General features: G+C 40.0%; 1 protein-coding gene across 24 annotated transcripts in view; it reads right to left on the bottom strand.

The window, feature by feature from the left end:
• Positions 1 to 23,757, bottom strand: part of SEMA4D (semaphorin 4D) — a 100,675-nt gene that overhangs the window by 44,912 nt on the left and 32,006 nt on the right. For 18 of the 24 annotated variants that reach the window (XR_005603828.1, XR_005603827.1, XR_005603829.1 and 15 more), the window contains one exon: positions 1,070 to 1,132. The exons of 5 other annotated variants lie outside the window; for them this stretch is intronic. The gene's annotated coding sequence lies outside the window, so the exon portion shown is untranslated. Of the gene's footprint in view, positions 1 to 1,069; positions 1,133 to 2,344; positions 2,367 to 23,757 lie in introns of those variants that run through there. One more of the 24 variants, XM_019286160.3, reaches the window with a different exon arrangement.

Below are 23,757 nucleotides of genomic sequence, written 5' to 3'. Positions count from 1 at the left end.
AATTCCCAGTTTTAGGCCAGAAATCAGTATTTTCTGTTTCTGCACGATAAACATGTCATCAAGCAGTCCTTGGGAAACTAATGCTTGTGCTTAAAGAAGAGAATTTATGTTCAGAGGGATACTTCAAGAGATCCTTTATTTTTTTAGATTCACATTCCTGTTCTTTTACTACCACGTGCTTTTCTGTAGGCAAAGATTACATGAAGATAAAGTGTTATTAAAAAAAAAAAAAATTACAAGACAGATTAAAATCCTTGTTTTTCAGATTATTGTGGGTAGGTCACTGGAAATAGTATTCAAGTTCCAAGAGCAATAGGAAAGAGCTACCTTGGATGCTGAGCTATCCCAAATACAGAATTCAAGAGCTGCCCTAGGCATGTTCTAAGACCCTTTTCTGCCTGAGTGGGTACTCCCAGATACTGAACCCAGGTTGTGACAGTGACAGTACTGCAGTTAAAACCAAGCAAGAAAGGAAATCCCCCAAGTTCATCTTCTCCTACCAGTTAAACATACTGTCACAATCAAAAATATTGCTCAGTTTGTTTCTCATTTCTTCTTGGGTTCATAGGACTGAATGAGTCATTCAAAGTTACTCAGAGATGCCTATGGCAACTAATGGCAATGTGAAAGTACCTGCATGTCTAAATTAACAGGCCTGTGTGCTTTAAAAAAAACTATCCTAGGCATCCAGCAACACTTTCAGAGCCAGACATCTCCAAAAGCAAGCCCAGTACCCCTTCATACACATAAACTGCATAACACAAGGAAGGTGCAACCCTGAACATGACTTTTTAGTGATAACTAAAGAACAGGTAAATACAGAGTATGTTCCCAAGTGAAGTCCTTTCCTGGTAAGTTTCCTGAGTGTTTTGGTCTTGGAACAAAAGAATGCAATAAATCAAACTTATAATTCAATCCTTATTAACATTTTTCAGTATGCACTAAGTCCCTAGTATTCTTGCAGTACGTTTATTTGTTTTGCTAACAAAGACACCTGTAACAGAGTCACCATGAATCCACCACAGCCCCCCTTGCTGTGGGGATGCCCCTCTGGTTTCAACATACGTACCTGCCACCCTTCGGAGCCTCCTGAACACCCCACAGCTGGGAAGCTGTCAGAGACACGTCCTTTCTGAAAAGGGGTAAGAAACAGGTTTTGACATCAGTACCACATAATCCTGAATGGCAGGTTCTGATATGGGAATTATAATATATCCTCCCTCAAAAGTTTGGCTTTTCCAGATTACCAGGGCAGAGCATTCCAGACAAAAACCAGAACTGCTACATTTGCATCCAATGAGCCAAGATCCTGACGTTGCACTTAACACAAAAGATATTAAGCAGACCTGATAAAAAGCAGACATATCAGCCCTTTTAAAATTCAATTTGTTTCTCCTATCCCAAGCTGGCTGATACATACTCAGTACAAAATTATTCAGCACTTGCATTACAGTAGCAATTACTGATACTGGAAGAGTCTGGGACCCCTCACATGCTGGTACAGGATGTACTAAAGAAAGGTTAGACACCAGCCAGCCCCACACACAACTACCGTTACTAAATTCATACAGAGCAGTTCCAACACTCTCCTGCATTATTAAAGAACTGTATGATGCACAAGCTTAGGAAAGAGGATCTGGACATGGACAATGAAACCTGGCATGCTCGTATTTATTTTGCTGTAATCACAGGAGAAGAATGGGCCACTCTGAAGCCATCACAACTGGGCGCAACAACGCATTTATCCCAAGACTATTCCAGGTAACATGCTTCTAATATGCAGACCCATAAGACTGTTACATCAGACTATATTCAGCATACGTATTTCCTAGTGTTCATCCAAGCACTTTTAGAATGGTCTGAGCCATGTGAAGGGACAGTGTTTTTTAAATGCAAGTCATTGTGGGTCTGAAGTAGATTTTACTGAAGTCAACAGTAAGGAGGTTCCCAAAGATGCAAGTGGTTAAGATGGTGCACCTGACAAAAAAATCTTCACTGCACTTCTGAAGACTTCATTCTTGATCCAGAAGATTGTAATGATTCACAAGACAGAGGCCCGAGAAGAAAAAGGCCAGAGAAAATTTTAAGAAACAGCTCAATACTGCAGGTCTCTAAGGAAAGGGAGAGCCTGATACAGGGTCTTTTCCAGAGATCTTCAACAGTCCATGTTTTGTGGCTACCAATATGGTAAAAGGCATCAAACAGCTACATCAAACCCACTTTTGCTTACAAAACAGTATTTTCAGTATCTTTTGGGTCTTTTGGGCTATAAAGAGGGCAAGCCAGTCTGATTCTCCCCACAATCTTTTTTCAACAAGATATACCACAAAAATCCATCACCCACCTGTGTTATTACCAACTGGCTACTTTTCACAAACGGTAGCAGAATATAACTGACTTATTTTTGGTATAAAAAGATCCCATCCACTTTTCATTCTGTTGAAAACAAACCAGAGCAGGCAAACTGTAAATCATCCAATCAGTTATGAAGCTCTCCACAAACCAATTTACACCAGATCATCTCTATGGCTGTAGCTACTCAATATTTAAGTGAACACGTAAAATTTACAAAAAATTCCTGCTTGCCACAAGAGGACATCAATCAACATAGCCAGTCAGTATGACTACAGGAGTTTTCAGATCCCAGTATGCCTCCTTATAGTTTACTGCTCACACAGCAAACTATAATCATCTACTTTAGCTGCAGGTACCTCAAGGGAAAAAGAAAATTCTCTTTTGCCTCTCTTGAGAAAGAGCTTCCAGCAGCCTATAGCTTGTACAAGCACTTTTCACTGTAACAAAGCACTTGCATCTAAATGAATTGCTACAGTAGGTGTGAAACTCCTCTGAGAAGTCTAGCAGCAAATTAGCTAACCTATATACTTTCCTGGCTTACTTTAAACAGCCTTACATGGAGGTTTTCAAGTCTCCACAAATAGCTCCAGGTTTCTGAACTGTGATCTGAGGTCACTGGGGACTGAAAGACAGGTAGGCAGATGGCTGGAGGTCAGGCGAGCTCTCAGCCAGCCTCTGGATCTCCACAGAGAGGGAATGATGCAGATCAACTGCTGGACTTCCAAGCTGTGGCACCTCAGCTCAAGAACTCTGCTCCCAAGAGTAGTCCATCCCTCCTCAGTGTGGTCCTTGGGAAGCGGTCACTAACCACCAGTGTTTCTTGCAGAGAAGCCCACAGACATGGGGCTGGATGTGAGAGGGTGGCTGGGCTAAGGTGAAGAAGGGTGGTTTGTAAGTAGGGCCTCATTTCTCTCCTTTGGTCATACTGCCATTGGCTGCTTGTGAGGACACCATTTGTAGCCATGCTGCACACATGAGTAACTACTCCCTGCTTGCCAGAAGCTATGACATAATTAAGCCCTTTAACCCAACTTGAGTATGAAATTAAACATCCATGTAAGCACTGCAGGTTGGCAGACATCCTTCAGGTCCTCTTGTTTGACCCAAACCTCACAGGTGATCCTTTACAGCAGGCACCGCAGGAGCTCCTTAACAAACCTTAGACCCTGTCAGGTTTTAAGAGTACTTAAGTCTAAACTTACCAGGAAAAAAAACCCCAAAACTGTTTCTTCTGGCAACAATTACTTAAAGCTTGAGGAGAAGAATTACACCTCGAATAGCTCATTATTTTGACAACTGTGACTAAGTCTTCAAAGATTAAAGAAAACACCTACTGGATTATAACTGAAAGACAGCCTGGAATACATTATGTAGAATGAAAGGATAGTCACCTTAACGAAAATTTTCATCAAAGATCCACAATCCTTCATATATGTGTTTGCATACACTTTATTTATTTGAAGACCTTCTCATCTGTCAAATTCCAAAGCACATTAATGCATTACAAGGTACTTCAGGCTGTCACATCCTACTTGCATTAAAAAAAAAAAAATCCAAAGAACAACTAACATGTACTACTTTTCTTTCTGCACATCAATTACCATCCAGATCAGTAGCATTTCTTTCATTTTCTGTTCAAGCACATGCCTGCTGTAACCATGTCCTAGTGATTCTAACCGAAAAGAAGAAAGGAAATTTAAGAAAACTAGTTTATAAACAAATTTTCTTTACTCAGAGGTCTCTTAGGGAGCCCATAGAGGCAAATTTTACGTTTGAGAACATTTCTAGTGTTACAGCATTATACACTAACCTTTGTGAAATACGATTTCCAGATAAATATACCTTGATGATCACAACTAGAGCTGTATTTGCTACCTATATCTCAAGTCAGCCACAATCTACACATACCAGCTTTCTTAGAAAAACTATTTTAAAAGCTTACATGGAAGCCACAATAAAGCCAACATACAGCTATGAATAACTAAGGCTGCACAGACAGCTGCCCATAGACAGTGTCTCTCACTTAGAACTTTCCTGTGAATGCTGTGTGTGGTTTAGAGTTTCAAATGACATGAAAAGGTAGGCTAGACTACAAACTTCAAGAACAGTGCATATTACCATCAATTATATTTAAATAATTGATCTGACATACCAAAGTAACAGTTGCTGACACGGCCATAACTTCCACTGCTCCCACCCACTCTGGATGGGGCTGATTACACCTGCTAACCACCTGTGCAAGACACCGGGGGGTGAAAAATCAAGTAACAAACATGCTACAAGACTTAAAGAGCAAAGCTCAAATGTTTTTTCCCCTTTCCTGCCTGCAAAGTTTACTTTTCATAAAAACATCTTTATTTCACAGACCCATTTACTGGCCTATCAACACCCTTCTACTTTTTCTAAAGATTATAAGAAAGATAAGTACATGAGCTTTAACCTGAAGCAGAGGCCCATCCTAAACCTTGTTCTGAAACAACAAAGTAAAAAAGCTCTGTTAGGTCTCAAAAAGACATCTCAATCTAGCCCAAACTGTGCTGGGGTCCTCAGTTTTAATTCCTGTCACCTTGGCCCTCCTCAGATCTCACAAGCATCTTCAAAAAAGCCAAGAAAAACAGAGACTAAACTGGTGACACAGAGATACAAATGCCTTCTGTATCCAATGGCAAAATACAAATATCAAGATTGGGCCAGCTACTGCCATGATGAGAGTTTCTCCATTTTTAAGGATATTAAGAGAATCTGTAGTTAAGCAACTTCCTTGGTGTAAAAAAAAATCCCATCCAGCTTTCATTCTGTTGAAAACAAACCAGAGCAGGCAAACTGTAAATCATCCGATAAGTTATGAAGCGCTCCACAAACCAATTTACACCTTAACTTCCATAAAACTGAACAGGAGCTTTCATGATAGTATCTATGCATCCCAACCCTTCTTCAGGAAAGGATTTGGTTCTGAATCAAATTCCAGTAAAGGTAGAGAAAAAACTGTGTGAGAGCAAGAGCCACAGTGCAGGAGAGAAGAAACGAGGATGCACAAATGCATAAAGAAAGTAACAAGTACAAGCACTTTTGCTTCAGATTAATCTTTTTAAACCACCACTGCAGGAACATGTAAAATTTTTATGTATTCATATAACCTTTGCTTAGGGAAGGAAACAATTCAGAATATTCTGGTCAATAAAAACATAGTCTTTGAAGAGCAGAGATCACTGTGACCACCTCCATATTCACCAATTTTTTTTACTTCAGCAAGGTCAAAATAAAGGAGACAACTACTAAGCCTCTCGTCATAAAATCCCATGTAATTGGCGTCTTCTCCTTCTATCAGAAAAGGAGCAATCCTGGAAATTATTTGCCGGTTAAAAAACCTGCACAAGAATTAACAGCAGGTAAGCCTTCAAATCTTACTCTTGGTATTCAACGAAAAGTAACTGGAAACGGAAGTCTAAATTCTGCCTGTATTTTTCGCTGATGTTCTTTATCAGATGTTCTTTAAGCTCTCTAAAAGAAAATCAAGAGTTAAAAAGCCCTAAAAACCCCACAAAACCATGTGTCTTACCCAAAAGACTATCAGCTGCCAATTATGGGGAAACACTTCCTAATATTAGTAAGAGAAGTTACCTACTTCTGTATTCATTCTGACAACACACCAACCCAGGAAAGCTAAAACTAAGGTCAATATGCTGTACTATACCACCTGTTTTCTTAAGAGCTCAGATCAAATATTTTGTCCCTTTCAGAGAACGCCATTTGTTGCTTTTCAACTATACAATACTACAGCATTTCCTGTTTTTACTTTTCCGGATTCTTTACATAAACTGCATTAGCAGTGCTTACAGGTGATAGTTGAATATATTTAAGAGAGTTATCTAAACATAGATTACAAAACACCTAGATTTCACAGTATTTCATATTTAGTATTTTTCAGTGCTGCCTTGGTATTTTTTTCTCTTGCCTTGAGAAACACAACGCCCCTTGACAAAAAAAACGAAAACAATACCAAAAAAAACCACCAACACCAAAAAAAACCCCACACAGGCAAGGAAAAGACATGAAGAATCTTTAGTGTTCTTTAGAACTGAGTATTTTACCATCCTGATAGTGCAGAAAAACCCAGTTATTCAGTATCAGAGTCTAGTTTTTCAGGCTTTCAAGCCAGTTTTTAACAAAACATGCCAGTTACTGACAGGTCCCAGACTCTGAAGTTTCTTGACTCTCAGAGGAGGCAAATACGACAACAACCTTTTGCCCACAGGAGCAATTTTCAGTACCAAAACATCTTTGGCAAGTTTGCCCACTGAGAACACTCAACTTGGTAAGCTGTATATATCCCTACACACTGTCAATACCATGCACTGCTCAGGGACACAAACAATGAGACAACACAATGCAAAACCAGCTTTAAACTAACTTTAAAAGCACATTCAAAACACTGCCTTCCTTTTTCTTTTTTTCCTAAAGTTATTTGGCATTAAGTGGAACAGAAGGAAAAAGAGGAGTAATTTTCATCTCAGCACATAAAACTACAAGCCAGTACTTCTTCAACTGCCCAGCAAAACGTTTTACACCTTAAAGAGAAGCCTTGGAAGAGGTTACCTGTCCGTCTGAGAAAAAGCTTCTGTGCTGAAAAAAACCATGCAACTTCAGTTCGAGGAGCCAGAGAATCAGCTCCCTGGTTGTGTAAGACATAGCACAACTTCCCTGAGGGAGCTGCACAAGGTTGCTGAAGTAGGGAATTTGTACCAAGTTATTCAAAACAGTGGAGAAGTAACGAAAACAAAACTTAACTGTGTTTGGCTATGTAAAAGTCAGAAATTGAACCTTGCAGCAGTATTTACTGTTAAAAAAAATCCCAATTAAAATTCACAGATGGAATTCACCCATTTTTTTGTAAAACCAAAACAAAACTCTTTATGTCCAAGAAAACCCTAAAAAGCTATAGAAAGGGATTTCCTCAAGCACTACAAGTTCTGTAAGGACATCTCTGATTTATGAACAGGTAAAATTTGTTCTACTTCTGAGCATCTCTATCTTACTACCCTGCATCACGCCTGCCTTATCACACTTGCCACTTTGAAATTATCTACCCCTCATGTTCAATTGCACAAATCATAATGCAATGAGAATGTCAATCGAACTGGTTAGAATGATACTTCATAGCATGATAAAAACACGCCCATTCAATAGTAAGACAACCAGAATGGACCACAGGAAATTAATACATTCTTGAATCCTCCTGTACCACACTCCCAGTTACATTTGGGATGAAGAACTACAACAACCAAATGCCAAACAGGTCAGTTTTGGATGCAGAGAGGGCATGGAAGCATCAACCCTCCCAGTGCTTCACCTGTCACTCCACAGAGCTGCTTCTACTGCCCAACACACACAACCAGCTTTGCATTTGACATGAATCATGCTGCCTGAACAATAAAATCTGCAATTCTTCCTCCATCTGCCATTGCACACATTTAAGGTGGTGCAGTAAAGCCCTCTTTCAAAACACTTTTTCCTCAAGTAATTGTATTTCTATGGCAGTTAGCTGAAGAGTCACCATCAAATGCTGTCAATTCTCTTTCCAAAGCTCCAAGCTGAAGCCAGTGCCTCTATGCATGTGCTGTTTGTTTTGTAAGCTGTTTTCTCAGAACAAGTTTCACCACTCGTGTTTCCATACGACAGAGACAGGGGTGTTAAGACTTACACAGAACATGAATTCCTTTTTTCCTGTCACCCAGTCGTGGGATAAAGTCATACAGGGAATCTTCTCAAAGCAAACCCAGTCTTGGCTTCTGAACTTATTTCCACTGAAAACCTGATACAGAATAAAGAATTAACCACAACAACAAAACATACTAAAAGTGGTAATTTCCCTCAGGTCTGCTTACCCTTCCATTAATAAAAATAACAGAAACATCTTTTTTTCTACCTTCCATACCCATTCTTTGATACCTGACTTTCAGACAACAAATGTAAAATTCTATTTTCAGATACCACATCAACAGCACAAAGAAGCAACGCAGTTTTCAAGTTTTCATTGCACTGACACAAGTAGAGTTTGACATTCTCAGCTCTCATGCCTGCTCTACCACCAGGTAACTATTTTTTTCCTCTTCCTCCTGCAGTATACCACTTGCAGTATGAGGTAACTCACTCTTGTTAATACAGCACATTTAGGCTCTATAGGTCCTAGACACCAGCTGATAAATTACATGAACATCTGAGTTTTAAGACACTCATCATAAATTTAGCAGTGTACCAGGGTAAATGGCTTAAAACAATCATTTCCTGGTTCCCCAAACAGGGCTGGGAAATACAAGCAAGATAACTGCTTTTCTTCCTTACAGTTTCAAGATGTTCAGCCTGCTTACTTACACTGTCCTGCCTCTGGCCACTCCTGTCCTCTGGTCTCCATCCATCCCTAATTCCCAGCCCAGACCTATTCCAGAGGTCAACTGATCAACTTCCAAAGGCTAAAAATGTAGTCTGGGGAGGTGCTGGATCAAGGGAGTTTAAATCCACCCACAGTGCCCCTTTCAGCAGCCATGCTAGCCTGTGGCAGTTGAAATGTAAGTGGAACACCACAGGAGACATTAAGTCTGGGCCTTCCTTGGGCAGGGGAAAAAAGAAAATGGGAATGGCAAATAAGTGTTAAGACTCACTCCAAGTCCTCCTTGCCTCATCTCAGGGCCAATATAAGAAAAAGTGAGGAAGAGATAAGCCATCCTGGCCCATAAAAGAAAACGCTGAAGGACTGAGGGCTGTATATTATTAGGCCTGTGACACATGTAATGCAGCTCTCCCCTCTAATGCTGCACAGCAGCCACCAGGTATGGACCTTTCTGCAGGATTGCTTGCCAAAAAAAGATGTTGAAAAGACAGAAGTCCACCCAAGGGTAATACCACTTCCCCAAAGAATAAATACTGCTCTTCTGCTGCAATACCATTAGAAAAACAATTTACTTTATTCTGCCAGTGATAAGCGACTACAATTCCTTCTCATCAGCTAAACCCTGGCCACAAGCACGTTAACCCTTAAATTTCCTTGCATATTTAAGAAACTCCACTGTCTCTGAAGGACTGGCAAAGATCACATATCATGGTAAAACCGCATGTCCCAGCCAACCTCACTCAAAAACGGACATACAAAGTTTAGGGTCAAAATTCAGAATTCACCACACACTGCAAAGGTCATTTTAAATAGCTGAGATCTTGACAAGAGATTATCTCCAACAGCAAAATACAACTCATATTTTCTTGCCAAGCATGACAGAAATGCAGTAAAATAGCCCTGAAATTTAAGGAATCATCATTTCACCTTAACAGATACACTTAATGCAGGCAGCTTCAGCAGCAAGCATTTTAAAAGGTTTGGGATTTCGCTGTGCTTAAGGTTCTGTTAGGTCAGAACCGAATTATCCTTTTTTACTGTGTTAAAACCTTTACATCAACCCTTGCATTTTTTATGCTGAAAAGTAACAGAACCATACTTCTGAAATAAGCTGCTAGTGCTTTCCACAGACAGTACAGACATGGGCTTTTACAAATCATCCTTAGATTATTTTACTGTTGCTCACTAACAACCTTTGCTGTTTTTTGAACTATGTACAGCCAGGGAATCTGCACTCTTCTGTAAGATATACAAAGAAATTATAGATACCAGCAAATACAAAAATGTTTGCACAGAAAAGAATTTGTTAAACATAAGCAGAATTCAGTTAGCAACAACTCAGCAATGACTGACTCTAGAGTTTGGAAAAAAGAAAAAAAAACCCAACCAAAACCAAAACCCTCTGACTCTGGGGTATCTTCCACAGATGCAGTGATTCATCATGTGCTGTTACATCTATTCTACGGGATTATAGAGCATCGATCTTAACTGTTCCTGCCTCAATACAACCCTTGTGTTGATATTAACAGTGCAAAGGTCATTCTGACCTTTACCTAGTAACTGGGTATCAGGTTTTGCCCATATTACTGCTTTCCGTACGTCCAAAAACACAGGTGCAGATCTCTCAGTACAAGTGCTTCAGGTTTCACATGAAATTATGTGTGAGCATGTCAGGGACAGGATTAATAGAAGCTTTGCTCGCAGAACATTCTCATGAGCATTACTGGGATTTTAACTCCTACAAAGCCGAAAAAGAGCTTTTTCTTATGCCAAATGAAATGCTGCAGAGAGAGTAATTATTACACTCGACGATTAACTTTCAAAACCTTGTTTGCACTATCATTACAGATATTTTAACAGGAGAAATAGGAGATACATACACCACAGAGGCTCTGCCTCAAACTTTGTTGACAAAGCACATAATTACTGCAAGTTTCTAGCCTTTGAAAGCTGAATTTGAGGGGTTTTAGTATTACAGAAAAGCAGAACTGGAAAATTACATGAAGGCATTAGAGGCAAGATGAGATTTATGTGTTTCCTCCAAGGTTTAGTGCTCAACAGAGAAACAAATCTTTCCTTGGCAAAGCTGACCTCCAAATGCCACAGCAACCACCATTCATGTCTTATCTCAAACCACAGATTCCCACCCCAAAACACTTACAGCTTTCACATTTCAAATGCCAGAGTGGAAAAATTAGGTTAAGCTCAGCCAAACGCAAAAATTAATCCCAGACAAGAGAGATTATGTTAGAGAATTCAGTGGAAATTAATGTGACTCGTGAACCAGATTCTGCATAGGTGTTCAAGCCATTAGCTGCTTCCCTGTATCCCTTTATATCCTTCTGAGGTCGTCACATTACCAGAAAATATGCAAAGAAGAACATCCTTGAGACTGCTATATCCTCTTTCCTTGCTGCACAACACAGAACACGTAGAGACAGGAGTCAAGAAGATAACCTTCATTGTCTATATTCCAAGTGTCATTCTACACTGCAAAATATCCTTCTCTTCTAAAGTGCACTTAATAGAGCAAGAAACAAACAAAAGCCCCCATACAGCCTATAAAATAAATGGGCCCTGTCTACAAAACAAAACGAAAAATCATCCTTCTACATTAATTCAAATCAATTAAACTTTTAAGTGGAAAGTTCTTTGTGGATGTATTAATTTTCTAAATTTAAATTTCAATTGTTATGCAGCTCATTTGCTAAAAGTCTGGTGTTTTGTTTTGGGTCTGTTGGTTTTGGTTTTTTGGGTTTTTTTGGGTTTTTTTGTTTGTTTTTTTTTTTTTAATAAGGGCAGATTTATTACAGTAAACAAATCAATGACTCTTACTAAGCATTGGTTTCCTTCTCACTCTTCCTTGACACTTCCCCCAATTTTCTCTAATTGGAATATTAGCTTTAAACTACTGCAAGAGTTTGTAACAAAACAAAACAATGTCCCATTATTAAAATGTGAGCCCAGCTAGATAATGTTATTTATTTGTGGAGTTGCTTCTGATACAGAGTTTTCTTTCCAGATAACTATTATCTACACTTCTTTTAATCCAGAAATTTTTTTTTTCAGAAATTGAAAACCACTGACCTTCAAGTTTCCTATACAATGTGCAGACTTGCAGTTAGAATTTAAATCTACTAACAATCAGCTTGCTATTCTTAAGTAGCCTTTGCAGATCTATTAGAAGTCATTCAAGGTAACCACAAATATACATACTACAAACTGAAATCAGCACTCCAGATTAACATCCATATATTAGCTGCTTTCCTACTGCTCCTCTACAATTTAAGACAGAATGACAGATTTCATTATTTTTGTTGCTAAGAATCCTGTCTCCCGTTGGACTGTTTGCTAGCGAGCTTCATTTAAGCTTCCTTATTCTTAAAGGCTGCAGACATATTTCTGCTTGGTAAAACACTGTCTTTTTAACAACAGATTTGTTGTTCAATGACACATGAGAAACTGCGCTACTGTTCACAGGCAGTGGTCTAAGCTGCTCACCAGCAAGGTAAGCCAACTGCACACCTCGAGACACAACACAAGCTGCTCCTTTATTGATCACAAAACTCATCTGATTTCCCTCTGAGAAACCCTAAAACTAATAGTCACTCTGCAGAAAAATTAAAGGTACTGGAGTATCCGTGCTCAAACAGCTTCTCTATCTTTCTAATACAATGGACATTATGAACTTTACCATTAGCTCTTTTGAGCTACGGCACTTTAGAAGTATCTGAATAAGTTAAAGTTTTTAGAATCCTAACATGCTTTGAAAGGCTGGTGGCATATCCAACATTTGAGTGACAGAAAATGGTTATGCAATTTCACAACAGCTGACCCCTCCCTCAAGACTGCTAGCAAACACTGTGTCACCTTAGATGATGTTAAATGGCATCACCCCTCAGTAGCAAAAAAGCCCTTGCTTACTTTTGTGTTAGAATGAAACAAAGAACTTAAAATGTTAACACTTGAAAGTACTGCTCAAAATGAACCTTCTGCAAGAAAATTACACACTTATGAAAAATTAAAGAGTTATGTTTATTTCATATATGTTTCAGCAGTGATACAAAAATTTCTTTTTGCAGACATTCACCTAAGTTCTCCAAATTACTTGAGATGCACAGGGAACAAAAGATGCATCTCCTGCTGTTTCTCAAGAGTATGAAAACTGGTTGCTTCATTCTACCTACTACAGGATTTTTTGCAATATTTCCTACAGGAGTCCTTCCCATCTAACAAGAGAGGCTTCATAGGACACTTCCTGAGAAAACATGTTCTGAAAACAATGTGGTCAGCTCCTGACCAAGATGAGCTGCTGACTAGCAATTGCTCACACCACTCCTTGGGTGATGGGTCTTTTTTCACCCAAGGCCCAGAACTTGTCATTGGCATTTATCTCTCTCCAGTGCTCTGGTACATTCCCAGCTATCAGAGACATGCATTATGTTTAAGCTTCTCTGATACATGACAGTGCAGTTGCCAGTTCCGTGTCTGACAAAGAGTGCAAAAGCCTGGGATCAACTGTTTCACCTCCAAAGGACGCGGTAACTGCAAAAACAGAAAGTGACCACGCCTGGGAAAGCAGCTACTCAGCAGAGCACTCCACCAGCTCCTGTGGCACACAAAGGCTGCCAGGAAACCTACTGAAGTGTCACAATGGACTCAATGAAAGCCTCTTCTTGCTAGGGCACTTGAACAACAGTTGAAAAAAGCAAAATTTTACTAATCAGAAAGACTTGAAGACTTCAGCAGCTCCAACAGAAAGAGGGTGAGAAGCCTGCCTACTGAGGATTTTCATGTGGCTTGTAAACGGTACAGTTTGGATAATTCAGTGAAAGTTTGCACCACTTTCAGCTTACACATCTCAATGCTTATGTCACTTAGCAAGCAATTCTCTCCTAAGCCACTTCATAAGGTTTCAGGGGGAAAACAAAGTTTATTAAACATTATTTATCAGTCCCTTTAACAGTCTGAGGAGCTGGCAGCATAGCCTGTGAGCACCTCCCATCACCTGCCATCCACCTCCATGAGGCTCTCCCAGCCATTCACCACACTCCTTCCTTCACACCTATCTCGACACCTACCAGAGCTACCTCACTGTAGCAGCCACTCCTTTGCCACCACAGGACTCTTCCAACTGCACCCAACGACCCAAGCCTGCCACAGAGTAGTACAACCACACCTTCAGTACTTACATGCAAACTTAGAAAACACCCATCAGCAAAAACAACCTCATGTATATGAATGCAGAGAGGTTTGAAAAAAGTGCCTATTCTCTCAGCAGCACTCTATCTGGTCTTCTAGCAACTAAACCCTGTGCCCTGAATAAACCCATCTCCATGAGCTGCTGGTAAGTGAGAGACGCAGGTGCAAGCAAAGACCCCATGCCAGCCCCTCTACTCTCTTCCATGCTGCCAGAAGAGGCCAGCTGGACTTCTCTCTCCCATTGCTGTGCAGGGTCCTGTTTCATAATTTTGACTCCAGGATGACTGACAAATTTTCAGACCAACAAGCAACAAGAAGCACTCTCTCAGACAGCAAAGCACATAGCCTGTTCTTGGGATATCAACAGCAAAGACGCACAATTTCAAGGAATAAATATGCTGTCATTTGGATTGCCTCACTGAGAAAGTACTAAACAACCTAAAGCTGAATATTTTTCAGGTGAAATGCTCATCCAATAGGAAGTCTGTAGTCCTCCAATCCTTGCCCTGCCAGCTTGAAACTGAGACAAATAAGATTACAAGATATTAAAGCAATCTATGCAAACAGATAAAGCAAACACTTCAGTGTGTTACTGCAGCACACTGGAAGACTTAACCAAAACACAAATACTGTTTCTCAAAGGAAGAGGTCTTCATAGCTGCAGAGTACCATGGAAGAACATGGAGCTGTTTCTGCTGCTAGTTTGCCAAATTTAAACAGAAAATAGCAAATAAAAATGCTTAGAGAATATAAAATATTGTCAAACCCCATTTCAATAATGTCAATTATATGTCAATGTCTGTAGTCCAAAAGATTAAACTCTATTGGATCAGAAAAGATGACATGTCACTTTCAGAAGGCTGTCTGTGACAATTATATCCATGAGACTGCAGAAGGCTGATCACCAGCAGAGGGAGGATAAAGCAAGTCTACAGGCCTGAAAGTCAAGTTACTAGTCCATTCTGCAGACAATACTATAGTCAGGCCAGGGTTTACACAGCATTCAGGCTCTTGATCTACACAGTGGATAATGCTGCCCATCAACCAGGACTTGAGGAAGCTAGTGGAACAATGACTCGCTTTTTTGTACCTGAAACAGAAACAACCACCACTGATGAGCAGGATTTGCATTAAGCACTAAAGAGAACAATACAAGAACAGAACAGGCACAGCTTGTTTGGGCTGTAACATGCCACGTGGTACAGCAGAGATAAAAACTAAAAACAAAAATAAAATTAAAAAAATCAGACAGCTGTTTCAGAGGAAAGCTATCTTGTGAATAAGACAAAGAATAAATTTTTAACCAGGACACTCTACAGTCCCATCATCGTAAAGATCTCAGTCAAGAGAAGCAGCAGCACAGGAGTTCAGGGAAGGGGGCAAAAGGACAAGCAACGGGCAATTGCAGTTACTCAATTAAGCACAACCTGAAGCTATGACTTAAGGCTGCATCCTTGGAGTACTGGCCTTCCTCCCACCCTGCTCCTGGGCCACTTTCTGCAGCAGGTCAGAGTAGTGTGAAGCTGTTCACACCTAGGAGCTGCAACACTGAAAACTAGATCAGAGTTGAAGGAGCGAATACTGGAACACCGGACTCATTTTCCTTTGCTGTGTATTAGGAAAAATCTGGAAACACGGCAGACTCTGACTAAGAATTATTTGCACTCCAGTCTTAGCAGACATTTTATCTTCTTAACATACGGGTCATTATTACATCGCCAGTTTCAAGGAAGCTGATAATCTACTCCACCAGCACACAAAAACACTACCAAACTAGCAAAAATGTTTTCACATGTTGTGTATTATATGGTCCCAAACCAAGGCTGACCAGACACACAAGAGGCATCTGATCTGCAATAGGTCTGCACACACCCTTTCCTTTGCTTCTGCTTATAGAGGGTCTGTGGTTGACAGAAGCTAAACAGAGCAAGAGCAAAAGCAGAGAATTTCCATGTGCCGAAAGATTAAACCTAGACTGCAAAGTGACAATCATTTCTGCCTTTATGAGGAAAATGCCATGGTTAGAACAAGCTGAGTGAATTTAGTTAAATCATAACCACATTAAGCCATTCATCTCTGTGCAGAATATCCCAGGCTTTGCAGCTAACATTTCTCTACGTGAATGGGTAGAAACATTTGCTCACATAAGCTGGTTAAATGTGATTCAGCCCAGATGTCCGAATGGCTTAGCAGTCTTTGTTGTGAGATGTTTGCAAAACATCAATAAGGAATGACAGACACAAATACATGACTGAGTTCCTGTACAGAGGACGTGCAAGGCCTGGCGTTTAACAAGACTACTCTTCATAGCACATACTGCTAATGTTCACTGATGTACCAGAACTACGGTTATACAACATTCAGTTCGTGTTCAAATGAAAGGTGAAAATGGATACAATCCAGAATCTAAAACACCTGACCATTAGTGTCCCCACACACTCATGCAGAGTGCTGCACCTGTCAGCAACAAGGAGGCAGAGAGACAAAAGAGGTAAGAAAACGCTGCCAATCTTGGAAAATACCTGATACACACTATGGGATGAGGTGAAATGCTCCACTTACAGCCATGACTGTTTTCATAAATGTGTTCCAGGATAAGTCCAAAAGCTTTGCCTTACAGACAGTGGCAGGGATGAGTTAGCTAGGCCCAGAACTGCATTTACAGTGGATCTGCTCAGATACTTCTAACACAACAGTAGCACTGTCCAGCTCTCTTAGTACCACATACAGCTCTGGAAAACACACACATAAAAGACAGCATTTTAAAACAAAGTATCATAGACATACAAAGCTTAACAGGAGAATCCAGGGTGCGAGTAACACAGGGAGAAACTTTGAACAAGGCCAATAACATGCCAGTAATTCATCCTCCCAAACACAAGGTCATTTTCTACCCTCACTGTGGAATGTATTGATTCTAATTAAACATAGAATTTCCTCCAGCAATGTGATGTCTGGCTCAGCCAGTTTCCACAACGCATGTGTACATTACAAATTTACCCTTAAAAAGCAACCTGGGTAAATACCACAAACTTGATCTATTATGCAAATATGTGTAAACATTCACATACAAACTTCCACACCACTGCTACACTGAGGTATTTGGTTCAGTGTGGTGAAACAACCTGACGTACAAGCACCTTCATAAATAAAGGCATCCCCCTGACTCAATCTCAAACAACAAATTAATCCCAATACTACTGTCCCAGATTATCTGCTAGGGGCATTTTAACAGAATACAGAGCTGAAACCAACAAAAAAGCTTGATTAGAGCCCAAGTCTTCCCTGGAACACACCATATACCAACAGACAAGCCTTAACACACAAGTTAAAATGTACCAGCAGCAGACGCACTAGTTCTCCTCCACTACTTAAAACAAGCTAAAATCTAATTTGTAATAAAGAGGCATTTCACAGACCAAAAAATGGATATGCAGTAATAAATACCAATAAATTTAGCATTAAAGCAGGACACTGTCTTCCCAGACACCAGTTTATTGCCTTCAAATTTAATTTTTAAGACAACAAATTAAAGGAAACACTCAACTCTGAAAGGGCCTAACAGCCCTTCAAATTCTCCTCCTTAAAGCTATCCCCATATTTGAAGCTCAACAGACATTCTTTTGCTTGTAAAATTCAGATATTGAGTTCAGATATTGTAATTTGAGAGTATTTGCATTGACCCACACTTTAGAAGTTCTTTCTTTAACACTGGGGCTAGAAGGATTGGGAGAAAATTGAGCATCAAGTACCTAATTACAGCTCAGGTGCAAGCAAAGCAAAAATTTGCTCACACTGAACACACTAAACTTTAATCAACACAAAATACTGAAACCCTGAGCAACCATGTTCTTGATACACTTCTGCCAGAAGTCTTTATATTCTAAAGGAGGAAAATTACCTTTCGGGCATCATTCTCCTTCAAAAGTCCTTTATAGCTCCATGTTGTTACATTTAGTTATAAATGTAGTTTTCCAGTGTGTTCTCCAGAAAGGAAAGCAAAAAAAAGCGGAACAAAGGACTTTGTGGCAAAGAATAGAATTCTGGGGTCGAAGAGCAAAAAATCAACTAACAGAGATTCTCCTGTCCAATATCAAAAACATGCAGAGGAAGTTTACTGATGAAACATTCAGTCTTTTGTTATAATTAGTACCTATCATTTCACTGAACAGAGGCACCACTCTCCTGCATCTGTATTTTGAAGGTACATGGACCAACTGTTTTCCACTGAATTGTACCAATAATCTTTCTACCTGCCACACACTTAGGATGGCAATGTACAAACAGTTACTCTAGCCAATTTTGTTCCAAAAGAAGCAACTGCTCTCCTTGTTCCTAAAAAGAATTTAATGAAGCCATCTGCTCACAGTTCAGTCTATTCTAAAAACATCCTGCATTCTTTATGCTCTCTTTTACAGTTCACAGTCTGGCTAGCTTCCCAAGGCTACAACCTTTGCAAAAAGCAAAGCAAGAAGCAGAAAAAAAATTCCTGAAAATATTTTGTTCATATTTACATTAAAATACTTTAGTGTCTGCATATATCATATGCAGATATCACATTACTGACAACATTTTTGGCAATATTCGTATTTTGAAGAAAGGCAATAGACTAGTAAATTGGAATGCAAATTGAATCTTGGAATGCTTGTTTTTAAATATTTGAATAGATTATTTGGTAATGTAAGCAATGTCCAACCGAAGAAGCTAACTAATAGAAAATTTAAAAAGTGTTACAGCCTCATATGAGCATAGCCAAGAAATTAAGAACTTCTGTTCGTTTAAACTCTGTCCAACCCATCTGTAAAACAGCAACCAGGAAATACAGATTTAAAATAACTAATGCAGGGTCTACAGGAAAGAGCCATGTTTAACTGTCACACACCTGTGACAGCTGGTTTCAGCTGTCAGGATGTTGCCTATCCATGCAGGATATACAGGACAAGAGTACTGGAAGTGGCACACCTAGGCAAGAATGAACCTAAGGTAGGTCTCCTACATTAAGTTACTGCTTTTACACATAGCACAGATACGGAACATGTATTGACTTTCAATACTCCAAACTTAGAGGCACATTTCTCAAATTTCCCCTCTGGCAGCAGTTTAAAACATGATTTTTCATTATTAACTTCTGGTGCATCTGGCAGTATTAATAAGCATTAAGTATGGTTTTCCAGCTGAAAAATACTCCCTTTACCCACAAGTTCAAAACCTGTTTCACTGTGCATCCAACACAACTCTGAAATTAATAGTGCTGCAAATCCAACCAGAAATAGAAAATACATTCATCATGGTACCAAGCACAATGGAGCCTTCAATTTTGCCTGGCTCTTCTAGATCACTTTCAAACTCAATTAATGGTTATGCTAAATTACAAACAAAACACTGTGAACAACAACAACAAAAAAAAAATACCGAAAGCCTGTAAATGGCACAATAAAAACACCTAACTTAGTTTGCAGGGAAACAGAGCCTTCAGACACCAAGAGCAATAGCCTGAATATACAACATGCATGTTTTGGGTTTCACTGTTTCCACAGCAAGACTTTCTGGAAGGCTGGGGACAAGAGAGGGAGAAGAATCTCTTTCAGATGTTTTTATTACAGTTTCCAAAAAGCATGGTTACTCCATGGAACTCACATTTAACATACTAAGACTGCATACCCAAAATTTCAGTAATCATCTGGTGCCTGAGAGAGTCGGCAGTAGCACCGGACAGGCAAAAATCAGACCAAAACTGCTGTTATAAAAATATATATAAAAAATCTGCAAAATTCCACACCAAAACCTGGGTGTGAACATCTGCTCTGTTCTCACAGCACCAAGTGTCAAAATTCCATGCTCACAGTTCAGAACATATTGTCAAAGAGCTGCTTCTTCAAAGAGCCAAGCCTGTTGTAGCATGAAGAAAAAAAAAAAAAAATCTCAATTTACAGTTTTTTCGCCCAGATTTCTCTGTAATAAAACCAGAACTGCGCCTTCCAAACTTGGCCTTTTCACGACCATAGAGCAAGGAAAGCAAGGCTGTAATTTTGGAGTTTTATACATGGAGAAAAAAAAGTAGAACTGCAATATACTGCAATAATTAAGTAATTTTTTTCCCAGTGCTGAGATTCTTCAAAAGCAATCATGTGCCTACTGTCACAGCCACGGCTAACTCATCTGAAATAATATGTGGCTGACAAGAGACAGCTCCCAAAATAGGCCAAAGCTTTCAAAGGGCCTCCATAAGGCCAGAATTAAACTTCTCATAGAAGCCAGTTCTCCTGTTGCAAATGGCGCCATCTCCTCAGTCTGCATGTGGTGACTGAAACATAAAATTCATGAAAATCGAATCAGAAAGCACCAAGACAATGCTACAAGTGTTGAAAACACACAGCATCTCCTGTTCTAAGAAGAAAAACCAGTCCATAATTCAAAGGAAAATGGGGTAAGTAGGGTGTTTGCTATACTCACTGATTTAAAACACACAAATATACCTGTCCTCCTCTGCTCTGGCCTGAGAATTTGAGCCATAACAGCAAAAATCTTACTAACTGAACTGCATCAGCCTCACTCTCTGTGCCATAAAAGAAGGCACATCTGCAGAGTGATGGCAAGATGGGCCTTACTGTGAATGAACCCAGCATGCTGTGCCCTCCATCCCTACACAGCCCTGGTCTCAGGCCAGAAAACAGGCAGCCAACAACACATCTCATCACTGTGCAAAGGGGAAGTGAAAGATCTTCCCATCAAGGGTGGCATGGCAGCCTGCACCTGGCTGTCAGTGGCTACTTAGCAATTACTGCTCAAACAGCACCACCATCCAGCTCCTTCTCACATTCAGTGAAAATTCCCAGCATCATCCCCCACTGCACACTGAACCAGCCTAGGCCATATGGAGAGAAGACTGGCATTCCCTATCAACACAGCCAAAAGAGAAACAGTGCTCTCCCAAACACCACTTTCTTAACCAGGGATTCTAGCTGGAAGAACTACGGCAGGGATCCATACTTCTGCTTGTTTCAGCACTTCTCAGACCTGACCAGTTCTGAAGAATATACTTCTGGGATATATAGAAACAAGTCAGGCAAAAATGTATTTTCCAGGTTTTTGCTAGAGTCACATCTGCACATACACCTTTTTTTCCTCCCCCTTGTTGTCTGGTGTTACTTACCAAGGATTAAAGAGACTGTAAACTATCAAGTGCTTGAAATCTGCTCCATCAGAAAAGCCCCGAAATTCACTTGTTTGAAGAGTATCAGGCAAGAGATGGAAGATAATGTGAATAAAAATTAGCAGTGCATTAATGGAGATAGAGAGATTTGCCAGCAACAAACAGTCTTCTCTCCACCTACACCAACCAGGAACAGAATATCATCACCCAAGGGACGAGAAAAACAGGACCAGGCACACAAGCAGAAAACTTCAGACTTTATACAATCACCAGACTGACAGTGCCTGAAATGACACTTCAACAGCAGTAAATATGTAACATATGTATTAGTACGAGAGATGCAGAAAGCTACACATGCATAGGTTTCTTCCCCTTATTTTTACAGAGAAATGAAAACACTAAATTTGAAGTTTCAAAAGACTTACCCAGATGAAAAACTAGGCCACTTGCTTTGATGGGGAGAAACGAAGGTGTGACTTTTCAGCCAGATCAGCTTCTAAATGCAGCTCAGTGTAGAGCCAGAAAAGTTTTAGTACTAATGCAAGGAAACAAGTAAAAGCTCACTTAACTGCACATTTTCAGGAAGAATATGCTCTCTTTCACAGTGCAGAACTACGGTTTTGGAAAGTGTTAAGGTTTTGACTGAAATTCTGCCAACCAGAGAAAACACATTGGAAGCTACCAGACCAGCTGCTGCCATGGAACAAAGCATCTTGAATGTGTTCCTCACAGATTTGGGTTTCCACTGATCCACCCATCTCTTCAATTTTTAATTGCATGTGGGTATCTTTTGAATCTCTTTTATGTAATTTTCCTTCGGGCAGCTGCACCAGAGACTTGATAAACTATGAAGCATGTCTCTTCAGCTCACAGCACACACAGGGTTAATGCTCTTGCTAACCAAGTGAGGAAACACTGCAGAATACCATCCTATTTTATTTGAAGTCTGTGTTAACTTGTGTTTGAGCTACAGTGGAGGTGGTGAGAAGCATACAGAGAGGCTGGACCTCTGAGGCTCTGAAAAGTCTGTGCTGATACTAGAGGACTGAATAAACATAAGTGCAAGTGCACAAGCTGTGTTGCTGTCACACACACACACAGGAGAACACTTCAGAAACACCAACCTGAGCGTCACTGAAACACAGCCACAGACGGCTACAGGATTCTGATCTACAACAGTATTAAGAACGGGTCAAAGCTTGTAACACAGGTGCACTAAAAAGTGGAAGATCTGGAGTTCACAATAGCAGGACTCAATGCAGATCCCACCACCTTTGCTCTCTTCCCATCCTAGAGCTTGTCTCAGTCCATTTAAGCAGACAGATAACATGGGCTTCAGCTGCCTGCAAAGCGTCTCTCTACAGAAGTGTATGGGGGATGCCAAGCCTACACTACTCCATTCTCACTCCAGCCAAAACATGAGCTGCTCCCAGAAGATAAATAAATAAATAAATAAATAGCTGAATGACAGCAGTCCCACAGCTCTCTTCTGTTCTCATGCTGACGAAACCTAGCAGACTGTGGCAGGGACATAATGATTTAGCATTATGAGAATATAATGATATGTCACAAATGGTCAGCAGCAGGACCTGAAAACGAACACTGAGGAAGAACAGAAAGAGAGAGGTCACCTACGCTGAAGCTGGTTTATTTACTTTTGTCTTCCAACTTCAGTGACTGCAGAACACCAAAAGCCATTTTGAGTGCTGTGAGATAGAGCAGATAAATGCCTGAGAACAAGTGTAATTTGTACCACAAGCTGGTTTCACAACTTGGGATAGCACAAAGAAAGTATGAACAAGCAATGTTAGCATGTTTAAAATTTGCTTGCCACATGTTGGAGACTGAAAGTGTACCATAAAGGATCACTAAGAAAACTAAGGCACTGGGTATGGCAAACACAAACCAAGTGCATTTACAGTTTTAATGCAAAGTCTCAGCCCTCAGCCTGATGCAACTTCAGGCAGCAAACAAAGGCTCCAAGAACAAAAAAACCAACCTGAAAGACACAGTTCTGTGTAGAAACAACATATAGTAAACTAATTTGACATAAACTGATGTTTAACCAAATTCTGCCATCTCACTCTATGAAAGTTAGACTGGTATTCTCATCCAAAGATTCTAAATGCAAAACTGCTAGAGAAGCAGGTAGTGGAATGAGCAATTAATGGCTACCCCCCTCCAGATCAATGAACAGTGACAGACTGAACATGACACACGGTATAGTCACGACAGCTGCAGCAGACAGAAAACGCTTTGTACAAAAGCTGTAATCAGGAAAGTTTAGAGCTGCCAAAGAAAAAGTTAACATACAACTAAGACTTTCACACACAGGCACTTCATTAACCTTTGCTTTTCATGCTATGCACCCTTGAGTAATGGGTATGTGAAACTTTGTTTTAAAAGGTATGTCTACCTTACTGTAAATGTAATGGGGACCCAAAGACAAAGCATTGCAATTACTAAAACAGTTTAGGTGGGTACTGCCATCTTGAGAAACAGAACTAGGTCTGTGATTAAAGCCCTGCCAAAGCACGATGGCATCCACTTGTTTCCCTGGCAGAAGAACTGGATATTAATCCTGTCACTCTCAGAAGTAGAGCTTCAAAACAGATAAATCATAATTCACAGCTACTGGCACAAGTCTAACTTTTCTGCC

The sequence above is a fragment of the Corvus cornix genome, chromosome Z (genome assembly GCF_000738735.6).
Source record: "Corvus cornix cornix isolate S_Up_H32 chromosome Z, ASM73873v5, whole genome shotgun sequence".
Classification (NCBI taxonomy): Eukaryota; Metazoa; Chordata; class Aves; order Passeriformes; family Corvidae; genus Corvus; species Corvus cornix.
This window is presented reverse-complemented; position numbering and strand designations above follow the sequence as displayed.